Genomic DNA, 12,287 nt, shown 5'->3' with positions numbered 1-12,287 from the left:
GGTAAATAGGATAGTGAAGAAGGCGTTTGGTAAGCTTTCCTTTATTGGTCAGAGTATTGAGTACAGGAGTTGGGAGGTCATGTTGTGGTTGTACAGGACATTGGTTAGACCACTGTTGGAGTATTGTGTGCAATTCTGGTCTCCTTCCTATCGGAAAGATGTTATGAAACTTGAAAGGGTTCAGAAAGGATTTACAACGATGTTGCCAGGGTTGGAGGATCTGAGCTATAGGGAGAGGCTGAGCAAGCTGGGGCTGTTTTCCCTGGAGCGTCGGAGGCTGAGGGGTGACTTTATAGAGGTTTACAAAATTATGAGGGGCATGGATAGGATAAATAGACCAAGTCTTTTCCCTGGGGTGGTGGAGTCCAGACTAGAGGGCATAGGTTTAGAGTGAGAGGGGAAAGATATAAAAGAGACCTAAGGGGCAACTTTTTCACGCAGAGGGTGGTACGTGTATGGAATGAGCTGCCAGAGGATGTGGTGGAGGCTGGTACAATTGCAACATGTAAGAGGCATTTGGATGGGTATATGAATAGGAAAGGAAATAGGAAATTGGAGGGATATGGGCTGGGTGCTGGCAGGTGAGACTAGATTGGTTTGGGATATCTGGTCGGCTTGGACCGAAGAGTCTGTTTCCATGCTGTACATCTCTATGACTCTATGACTGGCTGGAGATATTTAATATTTTGTTGGCTGCAGGTGAAGTGCCAGATGGCTGGAGAATGGCAAATGTGGTTCCTTTGTTCAAGAGCAGCAGGGGTAGGCTAAGTAATTGCAGGCCAATTCGTCTGATGTCAGTGGTAAGGAAATTATTGGAAAAAAATTCTGAAGGCGAGGACTAATTATTTCAAAAGACAGGGATTGATTAGGGATAGTCAGCATGGATTTGCAAAAGGGATATTCAATCTGATTAATTGAGTTTTTTGAAAACATGACTATTTATATTGATGAAGGTAGTGCAGTGATGTAGTTTTCATGAACTTCAGTAAGGCCTTTAACAACATCCTAAATGGAAGGCTGATCTAAAAGTTAAGACTCCATAGGACCCAAGTCCAATTTGGAAAATTACATCTAAAATTGGCTTACAAATAGGAGACACAAGAGTGATGGTGGAAGGTTCTTTTTGTGATTGGGAACCTCTGACCAATGATATACAACAGGGATCAATATTGTAACCCTTGCCTGTTGTATGTATATTAATGACTAGGATGTGAATGTAGGTTTAATTGTTAAGTTTGCAGCTGACATAAAAATAGTTGGTGTTGATAGTGAGGAGGGTAGTCTCAGGTTACAGTCTGATATTGATTAGCTAGTAAATTGGGTAGAACAATGGCAGATGGAATTTAGTCCTGATAAGTGCAAGGTGATGCATTCTGGGAGGTTTAATCAGGGAAAGATATGCACAATGATGCGTAGGCCCTGGGGTATACTGAGAAACAAAGAGATCTTGGCACATATATCCACAGGATGCCCTCAAGATGTTAGCACAGGTAGGATGGTGAAAAAGTCTTTTGCCTCCACTGCCTTCATTGGCCAGAGCGTAGAATACAGGAGCAAGCAAAGTCATGTTACAACTTTATAAAATATTGGTTAGTCCACAGATGCAATACTGTGAGCAGCCACTGGACAGGTTACAGAGATGATTCATCAGGATATTGCCTAGGATGAGAAGTCTCAGTTATGAGGAGGGACTGGACAGGCTGAGTTTGTTTTCCTTGGAGTAAAGGAGACTAATTGAGGTATACAAAATTATGAGAAGCATAAACAGTACATCGTGAGAATCTCTTCCCCATAGCAGATGTGTCTAACTCTAGACAGCATTAGTTTAAGGTGAGGAATAAGTGGTTTAGACAGAATCAGAAAAAATAAAATCACCCAGAGGGTAGATATATGGAACATGCTGCCTGAGAGGGTGATAGAGGCAGCTACGCTGCAACATTTAAGAAGCATTTGGGTGAGCACTTAGAATGCTGGGGCATAGTAGGCTCAAATCAAGCTCAGGTGAATGGGATGAGAGTAGTTTGATGTTTGTTGGTTGTTATAGACATGGTGGGCCAAAAGGCCTGTTTCTGTCCTGTATGACTACTGTTAAACCTCACTGTCATGAACCTCATGGGGTCAGGAGTATAAATTGATTTATCAGGTTATTCATTATTTTTATTTGTTATTATTGATTCATAATTCAGGATTTATAATTTGCTAATTTTATTCTGATGTTTTAAAAAACAATTTAAATTAATTCATAATGTTTGTGCTGTTTCTATCTTTTTAATTATTCTGAATAGATTCTAAATTCCAATTATTTCACACAGTTGTGGTTATGATTATCTTTTTGAACACATCCGTTATAAGGATGCTCTGAATGCTTTTGCGTTCTTGTCACCAGAGATTTTCTTAGGCTACTCTGGATGAATGCATGCCTGTATCGGGGCTTGACTTGTTTCAAATACAGTTTCTTGTTACTTTTTTTCTGAAGTTCCCATTCCTCTCATCACATTCATGTGTCATATTCCTAACAGACTTCTTTTGACCATCATTTTCTGCAGACCATCCAACATGTTGAAAGCAAATCAGAACACATATTTTACACACCATGTAAAAACCTTTGCTTGCAGAATACACAACCTGGACGGGTTTTTTTATAAAACGCTTTGTACGCACCCAATCTCCAGCAATAGGAACTAACTATACCAAGATTTGAAGCAAATAATTAATGCACTGGTCAGGGATGTGGATTAGCTGGAGCACTGATAGAGAAAGGGAGGCTGCAGTAAGGCGGGGGAAATCTGCTTTCAGTTTCCGCACTTCCTGCACAAGTAGTAGACTTGATTATCTCAGTCAATGCAAAAGTTTGCAATAGTGTTCTTTGATAGGAAGATTGTGGTATGCAGTTTTCCTTTACGGTCCAGTTTATCAATGGTTTGAAATCTTGTTTACAGAATTAAAGATAATTTCTTGCTTACCATCTTAACGTGTTGCCTTATTGCAGTTACCTCTTCCTGCTAGTTGCAATTTCTGAGTAGATGGTGGTAGATAGATGAATATAACAAATAGATATTTGCAACAACTTGTCATTCAATTGTCCTCAGCTTAAATTTCATCATTCTATGCTTCACAAATGTCTCCATTCTCAATAATGGAAGAGCCATACACATCATGAGCAAGTGGAGGATGTAAGTACAATTACAGAATTTAAAAGACATTTGGATAAGTACGTGCATAGGAAAGGTTTGGAGGGATATGAGCCAGGAGCAAGCAGGTGGGGCTCGTTTGGTTTGGGATTATTTTGGGCATGGAATGATTGGACTGAAGGGTCTATGCTGTATAACTCTATGCAATAACCTGCTCAATGATGCCCAGTTTGGGTTCCATCAGGGTCACTCAGCTCCTAACCACATTACACTCTTGGTTCAAACATGGACTAAAGACCTGAATTCCGGAGGTGAGGTGAGAGTGACAGCCCTTGATATCATGGCCATATTCGACCGAGAGTGATATCAAGGACTGCTAGCATAACTGGAATCAATGGATATCGGGGCAAACTCTCCGGTGGTTAGAGTCATACCAGGTGCATAGGAAGATGATTGTGGTTGTTGGAAGTCAGTCATCTCAGCTCCAGGACATCTCTGCAGGAGTTCCTCAGAATAGTGTCCAAGGCCCAACGATCTTCAGCTGCTTAACCACTGACATCCCCTCCATCCTAAGGTCAGAAGTGGGGATATTCACCGATGATTACACAATGTTCCATACCATTCACAACTTCTCAGATATTGAAGAGGTCCATGTTCAAATGTAACCAGATCTGGACAATATCAAGGCTTGGACTGGCAAGTGGCAAATAATATTCATGGCACACACTGACAGGCAATGACCACCTCCAATAAGAGACAATCTGCTCAAGGAAGCCCAGGTCGGACTCTCGGCCTTGGAGTGAAGTCTCATGTGGACTCCCTGGTTTAGAATGGCTATAATGCTGAACTTTTATCTTTATTTCTTTTTTTTTCTAATTTATACATAAGATTGTGTACCTAGGTATCTTTGTACCTAAGATGGCATTGGAAATTGTGACTTTGAGCACTTTCCACTGTACTCATGTATCCCTGTATTTGGGTACATGTGACAATAAACCTAATTCTAATTCTAACCTAACCACCACTCTTATCATTCAATGGTGTTACCATCACTGAATCTCCCAACATCTTTGGGGTAACCATTGACCAGAAACTTAAATGGACTTGTCACATAAACACAATTGCAATAGGAACAGGTCAGAAACTAAGAATCCTGCAGTGAGTAACTCACTCCTGTCTCCCCAAAGCCTGTCCATCATCTACAAGGCACAAATCAGGAGTGTGATGGAATACTCCCGACTTGCCTGGATGAGTGGAGCTCCAAAAACACTCAAGAAGCTTGAAGCTAGGTCTCCTTTCTATCGGAAAGATGTTGTGAAACTTGAAAGGGTTCAGAAAAGATTTACAAGGATGTTCCCAGGGTTGGAGGGTTTCAGCTATAGGAAGAGGCTGAACAGGCTGGGGCTGTTTTCCCTGGAGCGTCGGAGGCTGAGGGGTGGCCTTATAGAGGTTTACAAAATTATGAGGGGCATGGATAGGGTAAATAGGCAAAACCTTTTCCCTGGGGTCGGGGAGTCCAGAACTAGAGGACATAGATTTAGGGTGAGAGGGGAAAGATATAAAACTTTTTCACACAGAGAGTGGTACGTGTATGGAATGAGCTGCCAGAGAAAGTGGTGGAGGCTGGTACAATTGCAACATTTAAAAGGCATTTGGATGGGTATATGAATAGGAAGGGTTTGAAGGGATATGGGCCAGGTGTTGGCAGGTGCGACTGAATTGGGTTGGGATAACTGGTCAGCATGGACGGGTTGGTCCTGTTTCCATACTCTGGATCAGTGGTGCTGGAAGAGCACAGCAATTCAGGCAGCATCCGAGGACAGGCAAAATCGACGTTTCGGGCAAAAGCCCTTCTTTTGCCCGAAACGTCGATTTTGCCTGTCCTCGGATGCTGCCTGAATTGCTGTGCTCTTCCAGCACCACTGATCCAGAATCTGGTTTCCAGCATCTGCAGTCATTGTTTTTACCTGTTTCCATACTGTACATCTCTATGACCATCTAGGATGAAGCAGCCCATTTGATTGACACTACATTCACAAGCATCCACTCCCTCCACCATCAAGGCTCAGTAGCATCAGTGTGTACTATCTACAAGATTCTCTGTACAAATTCACCAAAGGTCCTTTCAGCATCTTCCAGACCCACGTTCACTTCCAACTACAAGGACAATGACAGCAGATACATGGGAACACCACCACCTGCAAGTTACCCTCCAAGATACTCACCATGCTGATTTGGAAATATATTACCATTCCTTCAGTTATATGCCACCGTTAGGTCTAAATCCTGGAATTCCCTCGGAGGGCATTGTGGCTCATCCTACAGCATGTGGACTGTCACAGTTCAAGAAGGCAGCTCACCACATCTTCTGAAGGGCAAGTAGGAACAGGCAATACAAAATGCTGGCCAGTCAGCAACACCCACATCCCACAAGTGAATAAAAAAAGAAAAAAAAAATCAGGTCAATTCTGCTTCAGTACTTTGCAGTCTGCCTGATTTCCTTTGGGAAAATATAATATTGAACCTTGCAATTGGAATCAATAAACCAGGAGTTCACTATAATGAATTGTAACAGTTGCTTGAATTTAAAGAAAGAAATACAAAAGAAATTTCTTGAACAATTTTACAATGGCACATTGAAGACAAAATGAATGTCAGCAAATAATGATTTTGAACTGCAAAACTTCAAGAATTATGCTTCCCATTTTAAATTTTTGATCTGTAATATTTTCACTTATATCGCATTATATTTTGCTACAGTAATTGGCTAACTTTCTCCTCCCCAGCAAAATCAAAATAAAAATCAATAGGGCTGAATTAATATGGAACTTGCTGTGACTTTGATAATCCAGCTCACAAAATATGAAAACATGCTTTGGACTGGGTAGTACAATGAGTTAGCATACAGATTCTTCTGTTCGCTTGACCTTGACCATTCAAATTCTAAGTTAAATTAAGTTCTTTCTACAAGGCATATGTCCTGTGGGGAATGGGTAACTGCCTCTAATTACATTTCTAGCCTCTTCCATTGTATCCTACACTAGCACTTTCAGGAAATTGGCAGTAAGTGCAAATGCAATATGGGTGTAATTTGTGCACTATTGATCTACTGCGGTCGTACACCACACTCAATGTTCCTATTCATTCAATGAGAGAATCGATCCCAATTTATCCACATTATTCACCTGCGCAAAGCTGAAAGTTTCTGAATTGACAAACGACAGACCCAACAGTCATTTGAGTTATTTTGTATAATAAAATGTAGTTAAGTACTTAGAGTAAATTTTCAAATTATTTATGCAAAAATCTAACAGTCATTAATTTCTAGAGAGGAAGATTTATTTTGATCAAGCTCTTTGACCTACTTCTGAAAGCAAAACAAAAAAAATGGATGGGCTGAAGTGTAAAATAGAATGAGTATTTGGTCAATGATGGTATCTACCTTGTAGAAGTGGAAATAACCTTCACTCTGAATACACATGAGTTTTGAGTTCTGGTAAACTTCAAAACTTGCATCACATCCATTAATAAGAATCTTCTATAATAGGATGAAGCCGTGAGTCAAATGATCTGACAAGTTGTATGTCAGATTTGTAGTTCACTTTTCAGCTATCCTTTTTAAATATCTCAAATTGCTTGTGTGCACAGATTGCATGTAATGGAATGTTTTTTTTATGGAGCAGACCAAACCCTCTTCAAGTGTATTGTAATAATTTATGCACAGCAAGATTCTATGAATAGCAAAAAAAAACAAACAGATAATAGTCATAGATAGTTATAGAGACATTCAGCATGGAAATAGATCCTTTGGAGCAACTTGTCCATGCCAACCAGATATCCTAAATTAATCGATCCCATTTGCCAGAACTTGGCCCATATCACTTCAAACCCTTCCTATTCATATATCCATCCAGATGGCTTTTAAATGTTGTAATTATACCAGCTTCCAACACTTCCTCTGGCAACTCATTCCATACTCACACCACCTTCTGCATGAAAACGTTGCCCCTTAAAACCATTTTAAATCATTCTCTCTCACCCCAGGCCTATGCCCTCTAGCTCTGGACTCTTGGACTCCTTGGAAATCTAGTGAGAGGTCATTGATCTAAAGGGGTAACTATCTTTTACTCTCCACAGATGTTGTGAATTTCTATTTCAGGTATATCATGTATGCAATATTATAGCTATTGATGAGACCATCTGTTTTGCTGGTGTTACTTTGATGATAAATATTGTCCTGTTGTACTTCAAATTGTGCCACAAGATCTTTTATATCCACTTGAGAGGACAAAGGGGAACTTGGGTCTACTGTCTCATTCAAAAGAGACCTCCAACAACACATTATTTCACTACTGCATTGAAGTACCATTTTACATGATATATCCAAGTCTCCAAATGCTGAAGCCATCTTTATGAAACAGGTCATGAATCAAGGTATTATAAACAACTGGATGATGGGCTGTGCTGGTGTAATTGACGTCAATATTGCCAATTCCTCAGCTTCAAGGGTTCAAGTGTTAAGACACATGTCAGTTACTGGACTCCATTCAACCAATGGAGCTTAGAAGAATTGGAGTGGGGGTGAGGGGGGAAGATCTCACAGAAACATATAAAATTCTAACAGGATTAGACAAGGTAAATGCAGGAAGGATGTTCCTGATGAACAGGGAAATCCTGAACCAGCGGTCACAGTCTAAAGATAGAGGTAGGCCATTTGGGATTAGAAACATTTGTCACCATCACATTGACCATCGGTTCCTAAGAAAAGACTTAATGGACTAAAAGCGTCAACTCTGTTTCTCTTTTCACTGCCAGATCTGACGAGTTTCTCCAGCATTTTCTGTGCCTGTTTCTTTGTTTGTGGAAAGAAAGTTTATGCAGCATAGAAACAGGCCCTTCGGCCCAAAGGATTATGAAATGGCAGTTTACAAGGACATACAGTTCAATGGTTGGTTTTTAAAGTGATGACTGATTAAAGCGATTTCAAAGAAAGAGAGACTTAAGGACAACGCCCAAAGAGAGAAAATGACTTCCAATATAAAATAACATGGGTGTCAGGAGGGGAAATTGGGTGATCAGCAGTTCAGTAGGAACAGGAGCAAGGTGTCAGGAGGTGAATTTCATAGGCAAGTTGAGCTCAGAGTGGCCAGGAAAGGAGATAGAAGCAAAACTAAAGTAAGATATGAGCTAGTGTGGGGTGAGGGGAGCGTTAAAGGGAGTTTAGTCATGTAAGCTAGTAGAAGGGAGGAACAAAACAAAGTCAGGTTGTATAGGCCACTGGAAAGTCATCTTGATTCAGACGAGATAATCTCCATAAAGTAAAATAAGTAATTAAGATAACCAGCATGTTTGACTCCTCATTTACAAGTAAAGAACATTAAAATGAATAGGAGGCCTCAGACAAAATAAAGATAAAAGAATATATGATTGAACTTTGTGTCCCCTGAGTATGACATCCAGTTTAGTCTGGTTTGTGGAAATTATTTAAACACTGGAGGCACTACAGAGAAGTGCCACAAGGATGATTTCTGCTGTCTGAGCTTTGGTGAAAGATTTTATAAACTTTGATTCTTCAGCTCAGAGAGGAGACATCGGAGATATGATTTACAAGACAATTAAGAGAATGGAGATGTTTAATATGAAATATTACTTATTCTTTAAGGGTAGGAGAAGAAAACAAGGAGTCAAGCTGATGATGAGTACATTTCAAATTAATATCAATAAATCCTTCCTTAAATCAAAATTAACTTCCAGGAAAAGATGTGGCAATGAGAATAATAGAGCAATTTTTCTCCAAAAATATACTTTATTCATAAAAGAGACTTTAAAAGTCCAGTACAAAACATTTCCTCTTGGAATTTACAGAATTTACAATAAAATTCAATCCATCTCCTTACAGATGTGTCTCAATACAAATGTAAACAATAATCAGTGGAAAACTACTGGCGAAAATTCTGAAGGAGAGTGTTAATACCCATTTGGAAATTAGAGATTGTCAGCATGGCTTTGTGAGAGGGAGGTCATGCCTAACAAATCTGTCAGAATCTTTTGAAAATGTGATCAAGTGTGTGGATGAGGGAAGTTCAGTTGATGCATTTTGTACAGATTTTAGCAGAGCTTGTGACAAGGCCCCTAGATTGATTGAGAAAGTTAAAGCACATGGAATTGAGGGAAATCTGGCGAATTGGATCAGAAACTGGCTTAGTAATAGGACACAAAGGCTGTTTGAATGACTGGAGGCTAGTACCCAGCAGTATACCGCACACCAAGATCATTATTGTTATGTACATCAACGATATAGATGAAAATGTGTGGGGAATGTTAAGCAAGTTTGTAGAAGACATCAAGATTGGTGAGGTAGTTAATAATGAAGAAAATGGTTGTAGGTTACAAGAAGGTATAGGTGGGATGGCCAAATAGGGAGAGCAGAGGCAGATGGTATTTAACCCTGCATAATGTAGGGAATCTAAAACAAAGTGAAAAATCATACAACACCAGGTTATAGTCCAACAGGTTTAATTGGAAGCACACTAGCTTTCGGAGCGACGCTCCTTCATCAGGTGGTTGTGTGATGAAGGAGCGTCGCTCCGAAAGCTAGTGTGCTTCCAATTAAACCTGTTAGACTATAACCTGGTGTTGTGTGGATTTTTAACTTTGTACACCCCAGTCCAACACCTGCATCTCCAAATCATAAAACAAAGTGCGAGGTGATGCACTAGGAGGTGGTGGGAATCTGGTATGTATTGTCGGGGATGGTAATGGAGGCTGGGAACCCTACAGCCTTTGAACAATATTTGGGTGAGCACTTGAAATATGGTAACGTTCAAGGATATGGGACAATGCAGGAAATTGGGATTAGCGTACTTTCAGTGGTGGTTATGTCGGTGCAGACTCGATGGGCCAAAGGGCCTTTTCCGCGCTATATGAATCTCTGTTCAGGAGCACAGCCCGAGGGCAAAACGTTTCAAATTAGAAACGACCGAAAGTGGAAGGGAAATAAAACTTCACTGTTTATACTCTGAGGTGTATTAGCATAATTGAAATAAATTGAATTGTCCTATACACATCATTCGCAAAACTTGCAGCCGAGGGGTTCCTTTTCCGACCAGCAATTAGGTATTTAATGGAAACTTTAGGGCTGTTTCACTAAATGGGAAGAGATGAGCGGAATAAGCTCTATCACCAGTCCGGGAACTGGAATTTGGAGAGGATCCAATTTCCGGAGTGAAATCATTATTTGTTCCCTCAGGGCATGTGCATCACAGTAAGTGATGGATCCGCAGTGAAGCCAGATTTATAATGTGCCCTGCATACACATGAAATTGTGTGCTTTTTAACTTTGTGCCCATGAAATGTCCAGGTTATTACATTTATCAGATTTCGTCCAGACTTATTGCAATACAAGCGAGAGTAAAACTGGTAAAAGGGGCGGTTTTGTGCTTTACAAAGTCACAGTTTAGGATCCGCTCGATGATTTCTGAAAACATTCACCGTCTCCAACAGTGAGGTTTCGCGAACCACCTTCATTTCAAAGCGGGCGAAGGGCTGTTTTGTTGCCGTTTCGTTCGCACGTCTTTTTCCCCCACAGCCCAACTTTCAGGCTGCCATTTGCCTTCGATTCTGCAACGGGTAGTAACTCTCGGGGACTTCTCTCCCCGTCTAAAATACCGAAGCGACGCTCGGTTTCTAGTTACTCGGTCCCGGTTTGAATTGGAAGCGAAGCTTTTATTTTGAGATTTTAAAACTAAAGAGAACGACTCCGCCGGGACTCGAACCCGGAACCTTTGAATGCCTCACAGCTTTCAGTCTAGAAGTCCAATGCGCTATCCATTGCGCCACGGAGCCACCTGTTGGATTTGCCCCGAAGCTCAACATGACACCAAACTGCTGAGAAGTTTCATTTTCACAATTAGAATGTGATGTCACAATTCATTGTAACATTCTGACTGTATCGCTGCTCGATTTACTTTGCAACAAGATGCATTCAGCTGATGCCAAGAGTTGCATTTAATTTTAGATGTCCCTTTTCTCTCTCTGCAGCTTTAGCTCAAAAACTAATGGGAAAGTGAAACAAAAGGCTGTTTGAAATTGCAATGGCACTGATAGTTTATATCAGAGACCTTTCCCTTGAATCAAGACTTTGATTTATTGTTGTCTTATGTACCTAAGTACAGTGAAAAATTTTGTTTTGTAAGCAGTGCAGGCAGATCATAACACAAGGTCATACAGTTCATAGTTTGCTTACACAGAGTAAGGCGAGACTGAACAGGAGGTGCACAAAAGTAAGATCAGCATTAGATTGAAATTAGAGTGGTCTGAACTGCTGTGCTCCTCCAGCACCACTAATCCAGAATCTGGTTTCCAGCATCTGCAGTCATTGTTTTTACCTGGTCCATTCCACAGTCTAATAACAGCAATGATTCGGAGATGCCGGTGTTGAACTGGGGTGTACAAAGTTAAAAATCTGTTAGAATACAGTGATAGTTTCACTTCTTTCATGAAAGTTTCAGTTATAGTTTCACTTCTAACAGATGAAAGGCTTAACAGACAATCAATTCTTCAATTTATAATTTCAGTTACATCACACTGTAAATTTTTGCTATAAATTCTGTGTTACGATCGAGCCCTCCACAATCACCTGATGAAGGAGCGTCGCTCCGAAAGCTAGTGTGCTTCCAATTAAACTTGTTGGACTATAACCTGGTGTTGTGTGATTTTTAACTAATAACAGCAAGGAAGAGGCTGCTCTTGAACCTATTGGTGTGTGTCTGTACCTTCTGCCTGACAGTAGAGGTTGGAGAGAGTATTACAAAGGAGAAAGTGAGGTCTGCAGATGCTGGAGATCAAAGTTGAAACTTTATTGCTGGAACAGCACAGCAGGTCAGGCAGCATCCAGGGAACAGGAGATTCGACGTTTCGGGCACAGGCCCTTCCTCAGGAACAGAGTATTACAAAGCAAGCCTTGACTTCAGAGATAAAAATCACACAACACCAGGTTATAGACCAATAGGTTTAATTGGAAGCACCAGCTTTCGGAGCGCCGCTCCCTCATCAGGTGGTTGTGGATTCAACAAGGTAGCCTAAACTGCTTCACCGGGCAGGGAATTCCAGATTCACAACCCTTTGGGTGAAGTAGTTCCTCCTCAATTCAATCCT

The 12,287-nt window shown here is 40.7% G+C and overlaps 1 non-coding gene across 1 annotated transcript; it reads right to left on the bottom strand.

Annotated features, from left to right (window-relative positions):
* Positions 1 to 10,885: 10,885 nt before the first annotated feature.
* trnar-ucu (transfer RNA arginine (anticodon UCU)) lies at positions 10,886 to 10,976 on the bottom strand. The gene is given in 2 exon segments: positions 10,886 to 10,921; positions 10,940 to 10,976. It is a non-coding gene; the product is annotated as a tRNA-Arg (tRNA).
* Positions 10,977 to 12,287: the final 1,311 nt, after the last annotated feature.

The sequence above is a fragment of the Chiloscyllium plagiosum genome, unplaced genomic scaffold (genome assembly GCF_037043375.1).
Source record: "Chiloscyllium plagiosum isolate Xiang-an unplaced genomic scaffold, Cpla_swu_hap1 HiC_scaffold_9, whole genome shotgun sequence".
Classification (NCBI taxonomy): Eukaryota; Metazoa; Chordata; class Chondrichthyes; order Orectolobiformes; family Hemiscylliidae; genus Chiloscyllium; species Chiloscyllium plagiosum.
The sequence above is the reverse complement of the archived record's forward strand: the minus strand, read 5'-3'. Positions and strand labels throughout refer to the sequence as shown.